General features: G+C 35.5%; 1 protein-coding gene and 1 pseudogene across 4 annotated transcripts in view; one reads left to right on the forward strand and one right to left on the reverse strand.

Moving 5' to 3' along the window:
• COL8A1 (collagen type VIII alpha 1 chain) overlaps nt 1-20333 on the forward strand; it is a 215016-nt gene that overhangs the window by 181409 nt on the left and 13274 nt on the right. The window lies entirely within an intron of this gene.
• LOC141521190 (UDP-glucose 6-dehydrogenase pseudogene) lies at nt 8344-9955 on the reverse strand (annotated as a pseudogene).

Raw genomic sequence — 20333 nt, forward strand, 5'->3', positions numbered from 1 at the left:
ATTATAATTGTTGAGAGCCCCTTCCCAGATTGAATTTATTTAAACCCAAAGTTTTCAATTCTGGGCCATGGACTACATACATTTGAAACCACAACCCAAACTTATGTCTACCCTAACGTTCCTTCTACTATACCACAGAGTATTCAGATTCTTTTAATGTAAAAATTATGAATATTACTTGTCAGAGGGATTTTTATGTTTTTCATAATGCATATGCTTTGTAATAAGTCTTACTCATTAGAAAACAATCTCCCATACTCTCAGTTTCTTTCACTTATGAATCCCCCCAAATCGGTGCCTCTCACCTAATTCTTTGGCCTCTCCTTTCTCTACTTCATCATATCCCTCTCTGAAATATGTTCAATGGATCAACTGTAAAAACCTTGGGATTTTTTCCCTGACAGCACATCCATCTTTCTTCTTCAAAATAAACTCCACGTGTTACATAAATGAAATGTACAATCCCGAGATAGCTGTGGTTTCCCTACTCTCAGAATTTTTGTTTGTCTTTGAAAAACTGTTGGAGAGTTAGATGTTAACGTAAAGGTTACTTGTCTCCATAAATGGAAGATTTAGAAGGGAGTAGGCTTTAAATCCTGACTTGCTGCTAATAATTGATCAAAAAAATGTTTTTGATGCCCCTGTTCAAAAGTTAATGGGGGGGGGTGCAGATTTAAAAGTATTTTGCAATGGATCAGATGAATCAACTCTACTGATCTGGGGCTATGCAAAGGCAAGTGGGGGAAAATACATATTTTCACTGACCAAGAAATTGTCAAGATATTTTTGTGTTCTTGTATAACTCAGAACTGCTAAAAAAAAATGAAATACTATAAACTTGGCAGTATTGATTGAAGGAGATCATGCCAAACTTGAAACTAATTGGTTAATTGTTTTCCAAGTTATGATGGTTTGAATTTATATATTTTGCACATGTGCTATAAAAGGTTTACTGTTTGAATTACATCAAGTTTTTTAAGGTTATTTAAAACTCAGGAAAACTTTAGTTAAGATGACTGAGATTGCCTACAGAATACCAAAACAACCAGTGAAAAAATCAAAAATGTTTAAAAGATGTTGGTAGAGACACAACTTGTGTTAAAGTCACCTCTGATTCAGGAACTTTTCTCTCTTTTTTTTAGAAAGATTTTATTTATTTTGAGTTTTACAATTTTTCCCCTAATCTTGCTTCCCTCTCCCCACCCTCATAGAAGGCAGTCTGTTAGTCTTTACATTGCTTCCATGGTATACATTGATCTCAGTTGAATGTGATGAGAGAGAAATCATATCCTTAAGTAAGAAAAATAAAATATAAGAGATAACAACATTACATAATAAGATAACGGGTTTTTTTTCTAAATTGAAGGCAATAGTCTTTGGTCTTTGTTCAAACTCCACAATTCTTTCTCTGGATACATATAGTATTCTCCATCACAGATGGCCCCAAATTGTCCCTGATTGTTGTACTGATGGAATGAGCAAGTCCATCAAGGTTGGTCATAACCCCCATGTTGCTGTTAAGGTGTAAAATGTTTTTCTCTGGTTCTGCTCATCTCACTCAGCACCAGTTCATGCAAATCCTTCCAGGCTTCCCTGAATTTCCATCCCTCCTGGTTTCTAATAGAACAATAGTGTTCCATGACATACATATATACCATAATTTGTCAAGTCATTCCCCAATTGAAGGACATTCATTTAATTTCCAATTCTTTGCCACCACAAACAGGGCTGCTATGAATATTTTTGTACAAGTGATGTTTTTACCCTTTTCCATAATCTCTTCAGGGTATCGATCCAGTATCGGTATTGCTGGATCAAAGGGCATGCATATTTTTGTTTCCCTTTGGGCATAATTCCAAATTGCTCTCCAGAAAGTTTGGATGAGTTCACACTCCACCAACAATGCATTAGTGTCCCAGATTTCCCACATCCTTTCCAACACTGATCATTGTCCTTTCTGGTTATATTAACCAGTCTGAGAGGTGTGAGGTGGTACCTCAGAGATGCTTTAATTAGCATTTCTCTAATAAGTAATGATTTAGAGAAATTTTTCATATGACTATGGATCGCTTTGATTTCCTCATGTGTAAATTGACTTTGCATATCATTTGACCATTTGTCAATTGGGGAATTTGTTTTTTTGAAAATTTGACTCAGTTCTCTGTATATTTTAAAAATGGGGGTGGCTAGGTGGCACAGTGGATAGAGCACTGGCCCTGGAGTCAGGAGTACCTGAGTTCAAATCTGGCCTCAGACACTTAATAATTACCTAGCTGTGTGGCCTTGGGCAAGCCACTTAACCCCATTTGCCTTGCAAAGATCTAAAAAAAATGAATCCTTTGTCAGAAATACTAGTTGTAAAAATTGTTTCCCAATTTACTACATTTCTTTTGATCTTGGTTACAGTGATTTTTGTCTGTGCTTTTTAATTTAATGTAATGAAAATTATCTAGCTTGTTTTTAATGATGTTCTCTATCTCTTCCTTGGTCATCAACTGCTTTCCTTTCGATAGATCTGACAGGTAATCTACTCCTTGATCTTCTAGTTTCCTTATAATATTGTTTTTTATGGCTAAATCCTGTATCCATTTTGATCTTATCTTGGTATAGGATGTGAGGTGTTGGTCTAAGTTTCTTCCATACTAACTTTCAATTTTCCCAACAGTTTTTTATCAGAGAGAGTTTTTAACCCAAAGAGTTTTTAACCCAAGAGCTGAACTCTTTGGGTTTATCAAACAGCAGATTACTAAAAGCATTTCCTGCTATTGCACCTAGTCTATTCCACTGATCCACCACTCTATTTCTTAGCCAATACCAGACAGTTTTGATGACTGATGCTTTATAATATAATTTTAGATCTGGTAAGGCTAAGCCACCTTTTTTTGCACTATTTTCATTGAATCCCTGGAAATTCTTGACTTTTTATTTCTCCATATAAATTTACTCACAACTTTTTCTTACTCATTAAATAATTTTTTGGAATTTTGATTGGTAGAGCACTAAACTAGTAGTTTAGTTTTGGTAGAATTGTCATTTTTATTATATTAGCTTGACTTATCCTTGAGCAGTTTATGTTTACCACTTATTTAAATCATATTTTATTTATGTGAGAAGTGTTTTGTAATTGTTTTCAAAAATTTTTGAATCTGCCTTGGCAGGTAGACTCCCAGGTATTTTAGATTGTCTGAGGTTACTGTGAATGGGATTTCTCTTTCTAGCTCTTTCTGCTGTATCTTGCTAGTCATAGCAAAATGTTGAGGATTTATGAGGGTTTATTTTTAATATCCTGCAACTTTGCTAAAGTTGTTAGTAATTTCTAGTACTTTTTAGATGATATTTTTTGGGATTCTCTAGGTATACCATTATGTCACCCACAAAGAGTGAGAGTTTTGTCTCTTCCTTCCCAATTCTAATTTCTTGAATTTCTTTTTCTTCTCTTATTGCTGAAGTTAACATAACTAATACAATATTGAATAGCAGTGGTGATAATGGGCATCCTTGTTTCACCCCCAATCTTATTGGGAATGCATCTAGCCTGTCTGCATTGCAAATAATGCATGTTGATGGTTTCAGATAGATACTACTTATTACTCTGAGGAACAATCCATTTATTCCTACACTCTCTAGTGATTTTAGAAGGAATCTGTGCTGTATTTTGTCAAAAGCTTTTTTTATGGGGCAGCTAGGTGGCACAGTGGATAGAGCACCAGCCCTGGAGTCAGGAGTACCTGAATTCAAATCTGGCCTCAGACACCTAATAATTACCTAGCTGTGTAGCCTTGGGCAAGCCACTTAACCCCATTGCCTTGCCAAAAAAAAAAAAGCTTTTTCATCATCTATTGATATGATCATATGATTTCTGATAGCTTTGTCATTGATATAATTAATTAACTAAGTTTTCCAAATATTGAACCAACCCTGCATTCCTGAGATAAATAAATCCCACTTGGTCATAATGTATTATCCTAGTGATATCTTGTAATCATTTTGCTAAGATTTTATTTAAGATTTTTTTTATATCTATATCCATCAGGGAGAAAAGTCTATAATTTTCTTTCTCTGTTTTAACTCTTCCTGGTTTAGGTATCAGTGTCATAGAAAGAGTTAGGCAGTTCCATTTTCACCTATTTTTCCAAAGAGTTTATATAGAATTGAAACCAATTGTTCCTTAAATATTAGATAGAATTCACTTGTGAATCCATCTGGCCCTGGAGAGTTTTTCTTAGGGAGTTCAATAATGGCTTGTTGAATTTCTTTTTCTGAGATAGGGTTATTTAGGTTTTTAATTTCCTTTTCATTTAATCTGGGTAACTTATATTTTTTGTAAATATTCATCCATTTTACTTAGATTGTAAAATTTATTGGCATAGAGTTAGACAAAATAATTCTGAATTATTATTTTAATTTCCTCCTCATTAGTGGTCAGTTCACCTTTTTCATTTATGATACTAGAGATTTTTCAGAAAACCAGCTCTTGGTTTTATTTATTGGTTCAATAGTTTTCTTGCTTTCAATTTTATTAATTCTCCTTTAATTTTTAGAATTTCTAATTTGGTATTTAATTGGAGATTTTAGTTTTTTCTTTCTCTAATTTTTTTAGTTGCAAATTAAGTTCATTGATTTCCTTTTTCTCTAATTTATTCATGTAAGCATTTAAAGATATAATATATCCCCTGACAGATGCCTTGAGTGTAACCCATAGGTTTTGGTATGTTGTTTCATTATTGTCATTATTTAGGATGAAATAATTAATTCTTTCTATAATTTTTCGCTTTATCCACTCATTCTTTAAAATGAGGTTATTTAGTTTCCAATTAGTTGGGGGTCTATATCTTCCTGGCCTAATATTGTGTATGATTTTTATTGCATTATGATCTGAGAAAGATGTATTCACTATTACTGCCTTTCTGTAATTGATCATTAGGTTTTTATGCCCTAGTTCATGGTCAATTTTTGTGTAAGTGCCATGTACTGCAGGGGAAAAAAGTATATTCCTTTCTATCCCCATTCAGTTTCCTCCATAAGTCTATCTTGTCTAGGTTTTATAACAATTTATTTACCTCCTTAACTCTCTTCTTGTTTATTTTATGACTAGATTTATCTAAATCTAAGACAGGGAGATTGAGGACTCCCACTAGTAGAGTTTTGCTGTCTATGTCTTCCTGTAGCTCTTTCAACTTCTTTTCTAAGAACTTGGATGCTATACTATTTGGTGCATACATATTTAGTATTGAAATTACTTTATTGTCTATGGTACCTTTTAGGAGGATATACTTTCCTTCCTTAACTCTTTTAATGCTATCTATTTTTGCAGCTGCTTTGTCTGAGATAAGGATTGCTACCCCTGCTTTTTTTCACTTCAGATGAAGTAAAATATATTTTGCTCCAACCTTTTACCTTTGCTCTATATGTATCTCTCCTTCAAATGAATTTCTTGTAAGCAGTATATTGTAGGATTCTGGTTTTTAATCCACTCTGCTATTCGGTTATGTTTTAAGGGAGAATTCATCCCATTCACATTCAAAGTGATAATTATGAACTCTATTTTCCTCCATGCTATCATCTCTCTATTTGTATTTCCCCCTTTTCCCCTTTATCCATATTCCCCAGTGTTTTGTTTCTCAATACTGACACCTTCAGTGTGTTTGCCTTCCTATATCAAACCCCTCCCCTTTCTTTCCCCTTTCCCTTTTTCCCCTTTCTTCCCCCTTTCCCTTTTCCCCTTCTTCTTTCTGTTAGTTTCCCCTTTTTCTCCCCCTCCTCATCCCCCATCCCCTTTCCCCCCTTTTAATACTTGAAGGATAAGATAAGTTTCTTAACTTTACTGAATGTGTGTTAAGTTGACTTTTAAGCCAAGTCTGATGAGAGTAAGATCAGGTGGTTCTCACTTCCTCCCTTCTTCCCCTCTATTACAATAGGTCTTTTTACCTTTTGATGTAATGAGATTTACCCCATTCAGTCTCCTCCATTCTCCCAGCTCCTTACTGTCCCCCTTTATAAAGAGGTATTGTTTTTAAATCATTCTATCTGAGTCATATAAAAGTTATATGTCCATCACTTCTGGCTAAGTATATTCTCTCTAATAGAGTTACAATTCTTGCAAGTTATTAGAGTCTTTCTCCAAAGTAGGGATTTAGCCAGTTTCAGATAGCAATTTTTTTCTTTACTCTTTTTTTTAACCTTTTCATGTGTCTCTTGAGCCTCCTATTTGATGTCCAAATTTTCTATTTAGCTTTGGTCTTTTCATCAGAAAATGTTGAAAATCTCCCATTTGGTTAAATGTCCATCTTTTCACCTGGAAAAAAAAGGCTCAGCTTTGCCAGATAGAGGATTCTTGGCTGCATTCCAAGCTCCCTTATTCTTCAGAATATCTCATTCCAGGCCCTTCAATCCCTTTGTTTTGGTTTTTTTATTTAGTTTTTGGGGAGGGGGTTGGGGTTTTTTTTAGGTTTTTGCAAGCCAAATGGGGTTAAGTGGCTTGCCCAAGGCCACACAGCTAAGTAATTATTAAGTGTCTGAAACCAGATTTGAACCCAGGTACTCCTGACTCTAGGGCCAGTGCTTTATCCACTGTGCCACCTAGCCACCCCTTCAATCCTCTTGTTGATGCAGCCAGGTCTTGCATAGTCCTTACTATGGCTCCTTGGGATTTTAAATTGTTTTTTTCTGACTGCTTGCAGGATTCTCTCTTTTATCTGATAATTCTGGAATTTGGCTAAAATGTTCTTTGGTGTTTTCATTTTAGGATCTCTTTCAGGAGAGGATCAATGTATTCTTTTCAATTACTATTTTGTCTTTTGGTTCCATGATATCAGGGCAATTTTCCATCATTAAATCCTGTAATATTAGGTCCAGGATTATTTTTTCTTCAATGTTTTCAGGAAGGCTTATAATTCTCAGATTGTCCCTTCTTGATCTATTCTCAAGGTCAGTGGTTTTGCTGATGAGATATTTTACATTTTCTTCAATTTTTCCATCTTTTGGTTTTCTTTAATAAAATCTTGTTGTCTCATGAAGTCATTAGTTCCACCAATTCCATTCTTTTTTAGAGAAGAATTTTCTTCATTTATCTTTTGTAAATCCTTTTCAAGTTGGTCAATTCTATTTTTGAAGGAGTTTTCATTTTCCCCAAGTATAGTTTTGAAGGAATCATTTTCTTTTTGCATTTGCCCAATTAAGGATCTGAGAGAATTATTCTCATTTTTTATTTGTCCAATAGTATTTTCCAAGGATTTGTTTTCTTGTTGCAAGATGTTAATTTTCTCTTGCAATGTGTTAATTTTCTCTTGAGTTTCTTTTCCCAGTTTTTCCAATTGATTTTTTTTAATTTTGAAAGTAATGTGTGGAATTTATTATATCCTTTAAAAAAGCAAGTTCTGAAATCGAGATTCAGTTTCATAAATAATCCACATTTTTGCATTCTGCTATATATTTGGAAATTCTTTCTTTTGGGGGTTGGGAGGTATTTAAGTTCAGATTTTCAGAAAGAAAATTTTAACAACAAAAATTATGGGAAGACAGGAACAAAATGACCAGGCTATTTATTTATTTTTCTCTTCTGATGAATAATTAATTTGACACATTTTAACTTATCAAAGAGATGACAACTGACTGACTCTTTGGAACAAAAGTGTGACTCAATGTGCTCTCCATACTCTCCCACTAAGGTTTTATGGAATGTTTTTATCCATTTTTTCACTATGAAAATTACCATGAGGGGCGGCTAGGTGGCACAGTGGACAAGAGCACCAGCCCTGGAGTCAGGAGTACCCAGGTTCAAATCCGACCCCAGACACTCAACAATTATCCAGCCATGTGGCCTTGGGCAAGCCACTCAACCCCACTGTCTTGAAAAATTCTAAAAAAAAAATTACCACGAAAAATGGAACTTCAGATTCATAACCAGGAGAATAAGTTTGCTATGTATATAAAGAAAAGGCCCAAGAATGTTCATTTTACTACTTTTCTCTATGGTCCATGGTTTATATATCAAACAGTACTGACAATCACACCCTACACAATTATGCTCATTCCATGGCATTTCTGATGAATTCAAGAGTCAGTTTGGAATTTAACATAAAAATTTTAAGTCATTAACAAAACATCTAGTTTTTAAAAAATATACTGATGAACAAAATATAGAAAGGTATAAAATTGAAGTACAAGTATTGAACATATTTTAAAGCAAGAGATCTGAAGTTTAATTTTTACAAAAATGTATGCCAGTAAAACCATCATGATTATTTTCCATTTACTCATTCAACAACTGATAAAATATTATAAAAATATAGAGAAAATAGATTCTACATTTAAGATGACTAGGTATGCTACTAGCTTTGTGGCTTTTAAAAACTTAATTGAAAATCACTAAAAAAATAAGTTTTTGTTTCCTTAAAAATACTCCATTGGCTTGCTATTTAATATAATATGGGTATTCATGATTCTCCAATACTTAAAATACAAAAATGCTAATTCCTATACTCTTGGCTTCTTGTTTGGTGGGTCCTGTAGACTAAACTTTGGAATTTCACATGAAGGTGCATATGGAATTCTCTTTGAAGATACCTTCTTGCCAATTGTTTCAATCTGGAAGCCAATGGTTTGTAACTCATTGTGAGGATCATCGAGGACAAGCTGTCCATCAAAGATAAATGCAGGCTTCAGCATTTTTTTGTGAATTCGTTTGTAATCCAATTCCTTAAACATATCCCATTCAGTACAAATGACAACAGCATGGGCTCCATCACATGCCTCATATGGATCCTTTGTAATGGTCACCAGTCGGGACACTTGGTCATCCTCTGAAACACCAGGATGGGAGAGATCTACAACTATTTGTTCCCTTGGTACTTTAGGATCATAGATATGGAGATGTGCTCCTTCATCCATCAAATATTTGCTTATGTAGATACTAGAGGATTCTCTTGTATCTCCAGTGTCCTTTTTGAATGCAAATCCCAAAATAGTGATCTTCTTATCAGTGACTGTATTAAACAGACTGTCAATAATTCGGGAAGCAAACCTTCTCTGGTAGTCATTCATATCTATTACCTGTTGCCAATAACGAGCTACTTCAGGCAAATTCAGAGCTTCACAGAGATAAACCAAATTTAAAACATCTTTCTGGAAACAGCTCCCACCAAAACCAACACTGGCCTTCAGAAACTTATTTCCAATTCTCTGGTCCATCCCAATGGCTGTTGCAACCTCTTCAACATCAGCTCCCGTTGCTTCACACAGAGCACTGATAGAATTAATGCTGCTGATTCTCTGAGCAAGAAAAGCATTAGCTGCCAATTTAGAAAGCTCTGAGGACCAAGTGTTGGTTGTGAGGATCTTTTCTTTGGGAACCCAGTGTTTATAGACAGCAGACAAAGCATAGACAGCTTTCTGCCCCTCAGGGGTCTCATCACCACCAATCAGCACTCGATCAGGGTTCTTTAGGTCTTTGATTGCTGTGCCTTTTGATAAGAATTCAGGGTTGGAGAGCACCTGTAAGTTCAAGTTGGGTTTTGTGTTGGCATCAAATATTCTCCATATATTTTCTGCTGCCCTAACTGGGACAGTGCTTTTCTCCGTCACAATTTTGTATCCATTGGAATTCTGTACAATCCATCTAGCACAGGCTTCAATATACTTTAGATCAGCTGCCCGACCTTTTCCCATTCCATAAGTTTTTGTTGGTGTGTTAACAGAAATAAACACAAGATCAGCATCTTTGATGGCAGCATCAATATCAGTAGAAAAAAAAGAGATTCTTCCCTCGACAAGATTCAACTACTTCTTTTAGTCCTGGCTCATAAATTGGTAGTGTTGCTGAATTCCATGCATTGATTCGAGATTCGTTAACATCAACAACTGTGACCCTAATTTCTGGGCACATATGTGCAATGACACTACAGGTGGGTCCTCCAACATAACCTACTCCAATGCAACAGATCTTGATTTCAAACATGATTATACTGCACGTTGGGCTCGGCTCCAGCTGGGCGCCCTCCTCCCCACTGCTCCCAGGCAGAGCTGGCGCCGCATGGCCCCGGGGCTTGAAGGCCGTGGTCTGGCCGCCCGCCCAGTGGCCATGGCCCTGCCCCCCCTCCAATTGATTTTTAAACTCCTTCCTGATTTCTTCAAGGAAGTCTTTCTGGGCTGGAGACCAATTCATTTCTCCTCAGAAGTGCTAGATCTCTCTGGGTTAGAATCTATTTCTTCTAAGTTTTTTCTCCATAGGCCCACTTTTCGATGGCCTTTCTTCATCTTTCTAGGATCTTGTGTTGGGGGGGCTGTCTCTCAGAGGTTTGCTTTTCTTTTTTTTCTTTTTTTTTTTTTAGTTTTTGCAAGGCAATGGGGTTAAGTGGCTTACCCAAGGCCACATGGCTAGGTAATTATTCAGTGTCTGAGGCTGGATTTGAACTCAGGTACTCCTGACTCCCAGGCCAGTACTCTAATCACTGCCCAAGAGGTTTGCTTTTGAAGATCCTAGAGGCTTTGTTCACTTTGCTTATCAATTGCAAGGGCCAGCTAATAGGGAGTGCTCATTGTTTTCTCTGGGTGTTTGAGGCCCTCAGCACCACAGTCTGAGTTGACCTTGAACAATGGGCTGAACCCTGGGGGAGGGAGTTAATCTCCCTTTATGTTGAGTGAACTCTGTTATCCACACCTGAGCCTGAGGGGGTGGGGACTGTTTGTTTTGGGGAAAGGCCTCAGCGGAAAGTATGGAACTCAGGTCCCCCTCCTGCTGGTTGTTCTCTAAGCAATCTGAAACTCTCTGTACTAGAACTCACCCTCCCATACCTCCTCTCCCCCTAGCCAAAGATTCTGTGGCTAAAGTTTGTTCTTGCACCTGCCACTCACCAAAGTCTCTGCAATTGAGACTTTGAGGGGGGCGTCCTGTGGCCTCCCCCAACTGCTGTCCCTGTGCTGACCCTCTGCTCTCATCTCCCAGTTCACCCATGGTCCCTTGAGACAGACAGACCTTTTGGTAGGTGTTTTTCTCCTAGCTTCTCTTTCTGGGTTTTGTCAATAAAATTTCTGTTAAGAGGTTTCTTTCATGTTGTTTTTGAGGGGGAAACTTAACACAGTGCCTGTCTTCTCTCTGCCCTTTTGACCAGAAGTCCAGGAACTTTTCTTGCTCCATTATTTACTACAGGGCTGTCCAAAATATGACCCCAATTTGACTAACTGCAGGTTTTAATTTTCATATAAATTAAAATAATATAAAATAAAATAAAATAATTTACATGGAATCCATATTAGATTTTTAATTCCACCACTAATAAATAATCTTTTTGACGTTAATTTTTTTTGGTGTTTTTAAGCAGTATTATGAATACATTGCAAGAAATTTTCAATGGATCTGTGGGATTTATTCTGTCTGTTCAATGCAGTCTAGTCAGTATCCACTCACCTTTAAACTATTGTTATTGTTTTGTGTGTGCTTTCACACTTTGTGCCTTTTTCTGTCATTTTCTAAGAAGTTATAAGCACTAAGATTTTTGCTTGCTAAACCTAACTAAGGTAAGACTACAAATTAACTATTATATTAGTATACTATTTTTTTATTCTAGGTATGACCCTCAAGTAATTATTTTATTGGACATCCCTGATTTACTGTAACAAATGAGAATACAGCTTCCTCTTACACATATGATGCCAATGGTGAAGAGAAGGCTTACATGGAAAATTGGATTATACACTCTAACACCAATTTTAATTTTAGATGTGATTTTTTTTCCCAAAAGCAAAAGGATGAGTCTCCAACCAGTATGGTAGAAAAGAAAGACATACTCTGGTAGAAATGAACATTGGCACTTTCCCATGCCTATTCCATCCCTTTACTTACTTCAGGGCAGTGCCAGGGGAGAGCAGTATATGAGGTAAAAAAGACTCCCCTTCTTCCAGGATAGTGTCCCTAGTAAAAATTAGATCACCTGAACCATGAATTTGAACCTGAATAGAACTGCAAAATCATAGGATCTCAAAGTTGGAAAGGACCTCAGAAGTAGTCTAGGATAAACCATCCATCCCCTCTACAATATCCCTGACAAAGGATCATTCTCCTTCTGATCAGAGACCTCCAGTGATAGGAGGATAGACTACTTCCAACACATTCCATACTCTTTTTGAATAGTCCTAATCATTAGAAAATGTTTTCCTGAAAACTGTCCAAAGTCTACTTTTCAAATTGCACCTATTGCTTCTGTTGCTTCCTTTTAGAACCAAACAATATGTATGTATTGATTTTTTCTACCATCAAGGCTCTAAAGACAGATAAGGCATCTCCTCCCCTATGTGCACCAAATCTTCTTTTCTCTACTTCATTCTACTGACTCTCATATGGTCTCCAATCTTTCACCAACCAAACTCTGCTCCATTCTAGACATACTCCCTAGTTTTTTTTTTTTAGGTTTTTGCAAGGCAAATGGGGTTAAGTGGCTTGCCCAAGGCCGCACAGCTAGGTAATTATTAAGTGTCTGAGAACCCAGGTACTCCTGACTCCAAGGCCGCTGCTTTATCCACTACCCCACCTAGCCACCCCCATACTCCCTGTTTTAATAACTTTCCTAAAATATGACATCTAGAACTAAAAATCTTTGCTACAGAAGTTATCACACTCAAAAGTAATTTGTTATTTATTTTATTACCTCTTTTCTGGACATTATGGTTAAAGCAGTTTATCTATTCAACCAGTTTTTTGACTGCCATGTCATTCTATCAATCTGATTTGAGCTTGTAATTCATTGTAATTCCTAGATCCTTTTCATATGAACTTTGATTTAGCTATACCTCTTCTTTTCTTTATCAATACGATTGATTTTTTTGAACCTAAGTGTAGGATGTAATTTCTATCCCTGATAACTAGCTCTTTATTCTTCAAACTCTTTACTAGAACTAACAACAAGAAATAAGATTACCAAATTAATTTAAACTTTACTTTCTCTTTCCATCCTATTTCTAAGATCCTCCAGAGCAATGCATTATCCAGAAATTAGGTAAGAAAAAAAGAAAGAAGCAAGGGACCCAGATAATCCATTATGATATAATCACCATCTGTCCCCCAAATAAAATAAATTAAATAAAAACTTAGAGTTAGCTATACAAATGCTATTAATGTAGCTTTGGCATTACAGATTTTCTTTCAAGGCAAAGAAATATATAACATATATCACAAAAACATTCTATGATTTTCGCTTTAATTTTTCTTGGAAAATCTTCCTTTTAATATTTCACAAGTCCAAACTCCGTAATTTACCAGTAGGGGCAGATCACTTGATCTTGTTATACTTCAGTTTCTTCATTTGTAAAATGGGGATAGGAATACATGCACTACCTATTGCAAAGGATTGTTCTGAGGAAATCAGTATGTATCCTGTAAAGGGCTACATAAATGTGATTATTATTTTTAAATGCACAGAGTATATAATCCTTTCAAATTCTATTTTCTGATCAGGTTGGACTACAAATTTTTCTCAAACACTATTCCTTAAGGTATTCAGACCACTTTCTTTTCATCTTTACCCATAGCAAGAACATACAAAATACTGTAAAACATTTGAAAATTAGAAGGTATGGGGTAGCTAGGTGGCACAGTAGATAGAGCACCAGCCCTGGAGTCAGGAGTACCTGAGTTCAAATCCAACCTCAGACACTTAGTAATTACCTAGCTGTGTGGACTTGGGCAAGCCACTTGACCGCATTGCTTTGCAAAAACTAAAAAAAAAGAAGAAATAAGAAAATAAGAAGGTAACCTAATGTATTTTCTTTTTTGAATTCCTTTAGCAAAATGAGTTGGCAAATGCTCTTTGCTTCTAAAATAGCTTCATTATAACAAGCATTAAGAAATATGCTATGTGTAAGTATATCAAATTACTTGCTGACAAGGGTAGGAGAAAGGGAAGGGAGGAAAGAAGAAAAATGTGAAACTCAAATTCTTTAAAAAAATGAATGTTGAAAACCATCTATATGTAATTGGAAAAAAGTTTTAATTTAAAAAAATATATATGTTAATAGAGAATCATAGACTTTAAGACTGGAAAGGGTCTTATAGATTTTCTTCCAACTTGCACTTTCCAGAATCATAGAATCAGAGTTTTTGAGCTAGATAGGATAGCTTATATCATAGATTTAGAGTTGTAAGGGCCCTCTGGATCAGTTAGTCCAATCTAAAGACAGCTAGGTGGCACTGGTCAGGACTCAGGAAGATCTGAGTTCAAATTCTGATGCATGTAGTGCTTGCTGTATGACCCTGGGCAAATCCCTTGACTGCTGCCTGTCTCAGGTTCCTCAACTGTAATGGTTGAGTAATTGTACCTATATCCAAAGGTTGTTGTGAAGACCAAATGAGTTAATATTTGTAAAGCATTTAAACCAGTGTCTATCACTTAATAAATACTTATTTCCTTCCTACTCTTCATTTTAAAGATAAGGAAACTGAGGCCCAAAACCATTCAGTTAATTAGTAACAGAGCCAGTATTCTGGACCTAAATCTAGATTTCACTCTCCTCCAATAAAGTAATACAACCCCCCCCCCCCATTTTAAATTAAGATTCAAAGAGAAGTGACTTGCCTGGAAATTAGGTGTTTTTTTTTTTTCTCTCTCAGTCTAGTACTTATTTTACTACATGAGAAAAACTTATTCTGTGTCAGAAGTTCCTCTTTTAGGGCTCCCACTGAACCTTTTATTGCTTAAACTATTTTGTACTTTGATGAAATTACTGTGCTTATAGAGGCCAAAGTAAAATGAGTTAAAAACGGACTTCCAAGTATGTGAATGGTTATTTCAAGGGGAAAAAAATGTTCTCCAGATGTTTTCCACCTCTTCCCAAGACAGAAAAAGAGGAAATGAGCTTAAAGTTTGGGGAGAGAGGTTTTTTGGAATTTTGGTATTGGGAAGCATATGCTAAGGTAAGGAGACATGGCAACAGGTTATTCAAGAATCCTATGAAATCTACTCTGAGGAACTACTCCCTGAAGAGTGGTGTAAGTAATTGTCAGCCTGGGAAAGCCTTAAATGCCAGGAAGAAGAGATTATATTTTATTCTAGAGGTAGTGGGGAGCTACTGATGATCTTTGAGGGGGTATGTTTTTAGAAGTATTCATTGGATAGTTGTGTGGAGGATAGATGGAATCAGGGAGAGATTGGCATCAGGGTGACCATCTGAAAGGCTATTTCAACTAGAGTAATCTTGGGGAGGGGGGCTGTACCTGAGTGAATGCAGAAAAAAAAGACATAAGAATTGTGGAGAAAGTAGAATTGAAAATTCTTGTGAAACTAATGAATTTGAAAGATTGTGTTTGTAAGACATCAGATCAGAAATAAGTAAGTGTGCTCCTGATTCTTAAAAATCAGGAGCACAGTTACTTATTTCAAAAATTCAGGGAAGGATGACATCAGAACCCCAAAACTACATAATTTTTTTAATTTAAATTGTTATTGATAGCTTTTATTTTTATACATCTATATTTCCAAACATAGAATATAGAGAGAAAAAATGCAGTTAACAAAGCTCCAAGACACAGTTTCTGAGTAACTAACAGTCAATTCATTAATTAGACTAACAAATTAAATTAAGTTCAGTAGTCCTCTTGGAAACCAAAGTACCCACATGGAGGCCACTAATATTTAAATACTCTTGGGAAAGGGAATGTCTCTGAGTGTGAAAATCAATTATTATTGGTAACAATTAATGAGAGAATAAATATCATAATGTAAGCTAGGCTTTTTTTCCCTAATGAAGGACTGGACAAAAATACCTATCTCAAACCAGACCACGCCCAACTCTAGACAAAGGGATACGTTTTCTCCCATACCTCTTAAATTAAACACAATGGGCCTAGAATACCTAGATTAGATTTTCTTTATCCTTTAATTAGAAAAAATCTCTCTGGGGGTTGCTAGGTGGCACAGTGGATAGAGCACTGGCCCTGGAGTCAGGAGGACTTGAGTTCAAATCCAGCCTCAGACACATAATTACCTAGCTATATGACTTTGAGCAAGTCATTTAACCACATTGCCTTACAAAAACAAAAGAAAGAAGCTCTCCCAGTTTGGGTGGGATACCACCAAAGATTGAAGAAAATGTCTCATTGTCAGTCCTATCCTTCATAAAAACAGGTCTCTGAAGGAATAAAAAAAGGGGAAAAATGTATAATAATACAAGAAAAAATCATTTTCCTCTAAATTAATCAAGTATGTTCTGTGTTCCATAGCTATATAGCCCTCCCCATATGCAAATTTCAGAGAAGGATCTTTTTTTTCCCATCTCTTCTTCATATTCAAACTTGGTCATTAGAAATATACAGAATTGTTTCTTTTTTTGTTCTTAAGATTAATTTTGTTATAGTCTTGGTTTTCCTGGTTCTGATTACTTTATTTTGTATCAATTCATTTGTTTGTTCACACTTCTTTTAATTCTTCCTATTCATCATAGAAACTGATGAATAATGTCATTCTCCAGAAAAAATTCTAGTCTGGATTACTAAACATATTAATTTGTAACTCTAAAAAAGAAAGAACCCTATGGTTCTTTCCCACTATGGGTTTATTACAAATAAATCATATCAAACAAACCTCATTTCTCATTTAGATATGGTAATCTAGGAATACTAGACTGAGAAAAAGGAAACTTGAATTTTAGCCTTAATTTGACCACTATCTTTTCCTCCTTGATCTTCAGTCTCAATTCCCATGTTGACTCTATCTCAACTGCAACCAGACATGACTATATATCCTTGATCTGTGCAACAGCTGAAATCTTCAATCTCTATGATTCAAAATGCTGAGATTACTCTTACACTGCTTCATTCACTCAGTAAGTCAGTCAACTAGTATTGGAGATATAAAAGAAAGATGAAAAACAAAAACAAAAAAAATCTCTGCTTTCAAAAAGCTTAGTCTAATGTAGAAGAAAACATGCAAACAACTAGGTTCAAACAAGCTAGGATAAGTTGAGTGATGATCACAGAGGGAAGGCACTAAGATTAATGAGAACTTTGAAAGGAAAAGGGGACTTTAGCAAAGACTTGAAGGAAGCAGAGAGGAAGAAGAATATTCTAGACATTGGAGCCAGACAAGGAAAATATTCAGTATCTGGAAATGGAATATCATGTACTAGAAAAACAGATTCCTCCTTGACTCATCTTTACCTCTAAGCCATCACTCCATCATTCCCTGCTTTCCAGTCTATCACTCTGCTCTGGTCTTTTTTTTTCTTCCCTTTGAAATCTTAGTCCTAAAGTTAATCAGTTCAATTTTGTACTGTCTTCTGCTCTCTTTTTTCCTTTTGCCAACCAAGCCATTCTAAACCTAGTCCTGATTTGATCTCACCATTTAATATTATTATTGTTATTGTTATTTTATGCTTTATTTGTGCCCTACTGAATACCACTGGAAGAAGCCAAATAACTCTTCTGACAATGAACCATCACTTTATATTCAATAATTAAACTGTTATGTGGCAATCCTTTTGCCCTACCTCAATAGTTTCTTTATAGAGCTCCCCACAGCATCAGTTCCAAAACTCTTCTTTCCTTAAGTCATCCTTTACCTCCTTCCTTTCAACAGAGCTCTGTACCTCATATACAGAGAAAATGGAACCATCCATTCTAAAGTCCCTCTTGTTCCCAATTTGACACTTTAAATCCATTCAAAATCATCACCCATTACCTCCTACTCTGTTCCAACCTCTGAGGAGGAGAAGATTCATCTGGTCAAAACTAACCTATTAGCTTTCTTATACTATCTCTCTTTTTGTCCCTTTCAGTCATTTGTTCATTCATTCACATTCTCTGGTCTTTATTCACTCACTTTCTCTCTATGAAGATGCCTAGATATCCTCTTTCTACCTTCTCCCATCACCTTTGTTAGATTTTAAAAGCCTTCACTCAACTTGACATCTTCACAAGCTGTCACACTCTACTTATTCCTTTTTTTACCACTCATTTATTTTTCAATTCTTCTTAGTCTGACTTCTATCTACACCACTCAACCTAAACTGCTTTTTTCCAAGTTTATCAGTATTCTCCTAATTGTCTAATCCAGTGAACTGGTCTTAATTCTCATCTTTCTTGATCTCACTGAATATTATTGGTCACTTCCTCCTCTTCCTCAGTATTCTCTCCTCCACAGGTTTCTCTCCATTCTAAGCTGTCTAAGTACTCACCACTCCTCCCTGATGGATCACCAAATATATTCTGCCCCCATTTGTGGGTATATTCTAGGTCTCTATTCTGAACCATCCTTTTTTCCTCTGCTACTTCCTCCTTGCTTTCCCCTTCTAAATCTCTTCTCAACCACCTCCATGAGTTCTTAACCATTTTTGTCATGGACTCCTTTGGCAGTCTGGTGAAATCTTTGGACTCTTCAGAAAAATGTTTTAAATGCATAAAAATAAAAAATAAAAGGAAATTAATTATATTGAAATACTTATCCAAATATTCATTTTAATTAGAAGAAGTTTGGAGCTAGAGGTCATGAGGTTCATTTTGGACATATTGAAGTTGAGAAAACAGTGGAATGTCTAAATGGAACTGTCCAGTTCCTTTGGGTGATATGAAGCTATGGAGAGAGAGAGAGAGAGAGAGAGAGAGAGAGAGAGAGAGAGAGAGAGAGAGAGAGAGAGAGTAAGTATTCTGTTTTTTTAGATTTGGGGCCAATCTACATAGAAATGTTAATTAAACCCATGGGAATTAATGAGATCAACAAGAAAGAAAAGGTTTTCCTAACTGTTCATTCTTTGTTTGAAATCTTGTGCTACACTTTACTCCATATGTGCCTTTGATCAAGTGCTGTCATCTATCTGGGCTTTTGTTTTCTCATCCATAAAATGAGGGACTGCATGACCTCTAAATTCCCTTCTGAATCTAAAGTGCTAGAGTTCCACTGGGCTTGTAGATCTGCTGAACCTTGTAAAAATACTATATCTTTATTTTAGGTAGCTATTTGATAAATATTTTATGGACAATATGGACAAAAAAAATAATGGATAATAATGAACATAGTTAAGCAGCTGGTTAAATGATTCTACCCAATAAGTACCAACAAGAAAGTATGGCAGCCTTGTTAGATATTTTTTTTATCAATAACTCAGATAAAGACATGGAAGATATATTTATCAAATTTTCAGATAACATAATGTCACAAGTGTATGTGTGTGTGTGTGTGTGTGTGTGTGTGCATGTGTATGTGTGTATTATTTAATAGACTAGAAATTTAAAATGATCTCTGAGGTCTATAATAGTGAGTTGAAACCAACCAGATGAGATTTAACAAGGACAAATACAAAGACCTACTTTTAGGTTAAAGGAATTATCTAAGTATGGGATGGATATAACCTGACCCATAGCTGGTTACATATTTTTTTTTACTTTTTTAAATTTAAGGCAATGGGGTTAAGTGACTTGCCCAAGGTCACAAAGCTAGGCAATTATTAAGTGTCTGAGGTCAGATTTGAACTCAGGTACTCCTGACTCTATGGCCAGTGCTCTGTCCACTGTGCCATCTAGCCACCCCAGGTTACATACTTTTAGTAAAATATTTTCTTTTAAAAACTAATCTAATATTTGTTTCACATAGATGTACATATATAGTTATTAGTGTGTATAATTTGTGATATCCTAGATGCAATAAATTCATTTCTCATCCTCTAGAAATGAAAAAAAGGTATTAATAAGGAAGGGAAAGGAATAAGTATTTATTGAGTGCTTATTTTTGCACCAGACACTGTGCTAAATGATTTTAAAATATTATTATATTTGATCCTCACACCAAAGTTGGTGGACAAAACTGAAGCGAAGTTAAGAGATTTGCCCAGGATCACCCAGTCATGTCTGACTCTTCTTGGCCCCATTTGAAGTTTTCTTAGCAACAGTACTGAAGTGGTTCATCATTTCCTTCTTCAGCTCATTTTTACAGATGAGGAAATTAAAACAAATAGAATGAAGTGATTGGATCTAGAATGATAGAGGGCATGAGTTCAAGTCCTAATTGATCCACTCATTAGCTATGTTCCTCAGATGATGTTAATTCTGTTTCAGTTTCCACATCAATAAAAAAATTGAATTAAGTGATTTCTAAAGTTTTTTCTATCTTTAACTGGTTATAGTTGGTTGACATTTATGCCTGTTGTTTTCCCATGACAGATTATTGAATGAACTGGGGAAAAAAGAACATTCCTTTTATGAATATATAACTATTATTACTTTAATTTTTTGGTAGTCTTTTCCAGTTGTGATACAATAGTTAGAAATTCATTCAAATAAAGATAATCAGTAAGTTCTATCTCTTTTCACCCAAAATTGATAACTTAAAATTACAAAATTGAAAGTTTAATCAGAC

Source organism: Macrotis lagotis, chromosome 1 (assembly GCF_037893015.1).
Source record: "Macrotis lagotis isolate mMagLag1 chromosome 1, bilby.v1.9.chrom.fasta, whole genome shotgun sequence".
Classification (NCBI taxonomy): Eukaryota; Metazoa; Chordata; class Mammalia; order Peramelemorphia; family Peramelidae; genus Macrotis; species Macrotis lagotis.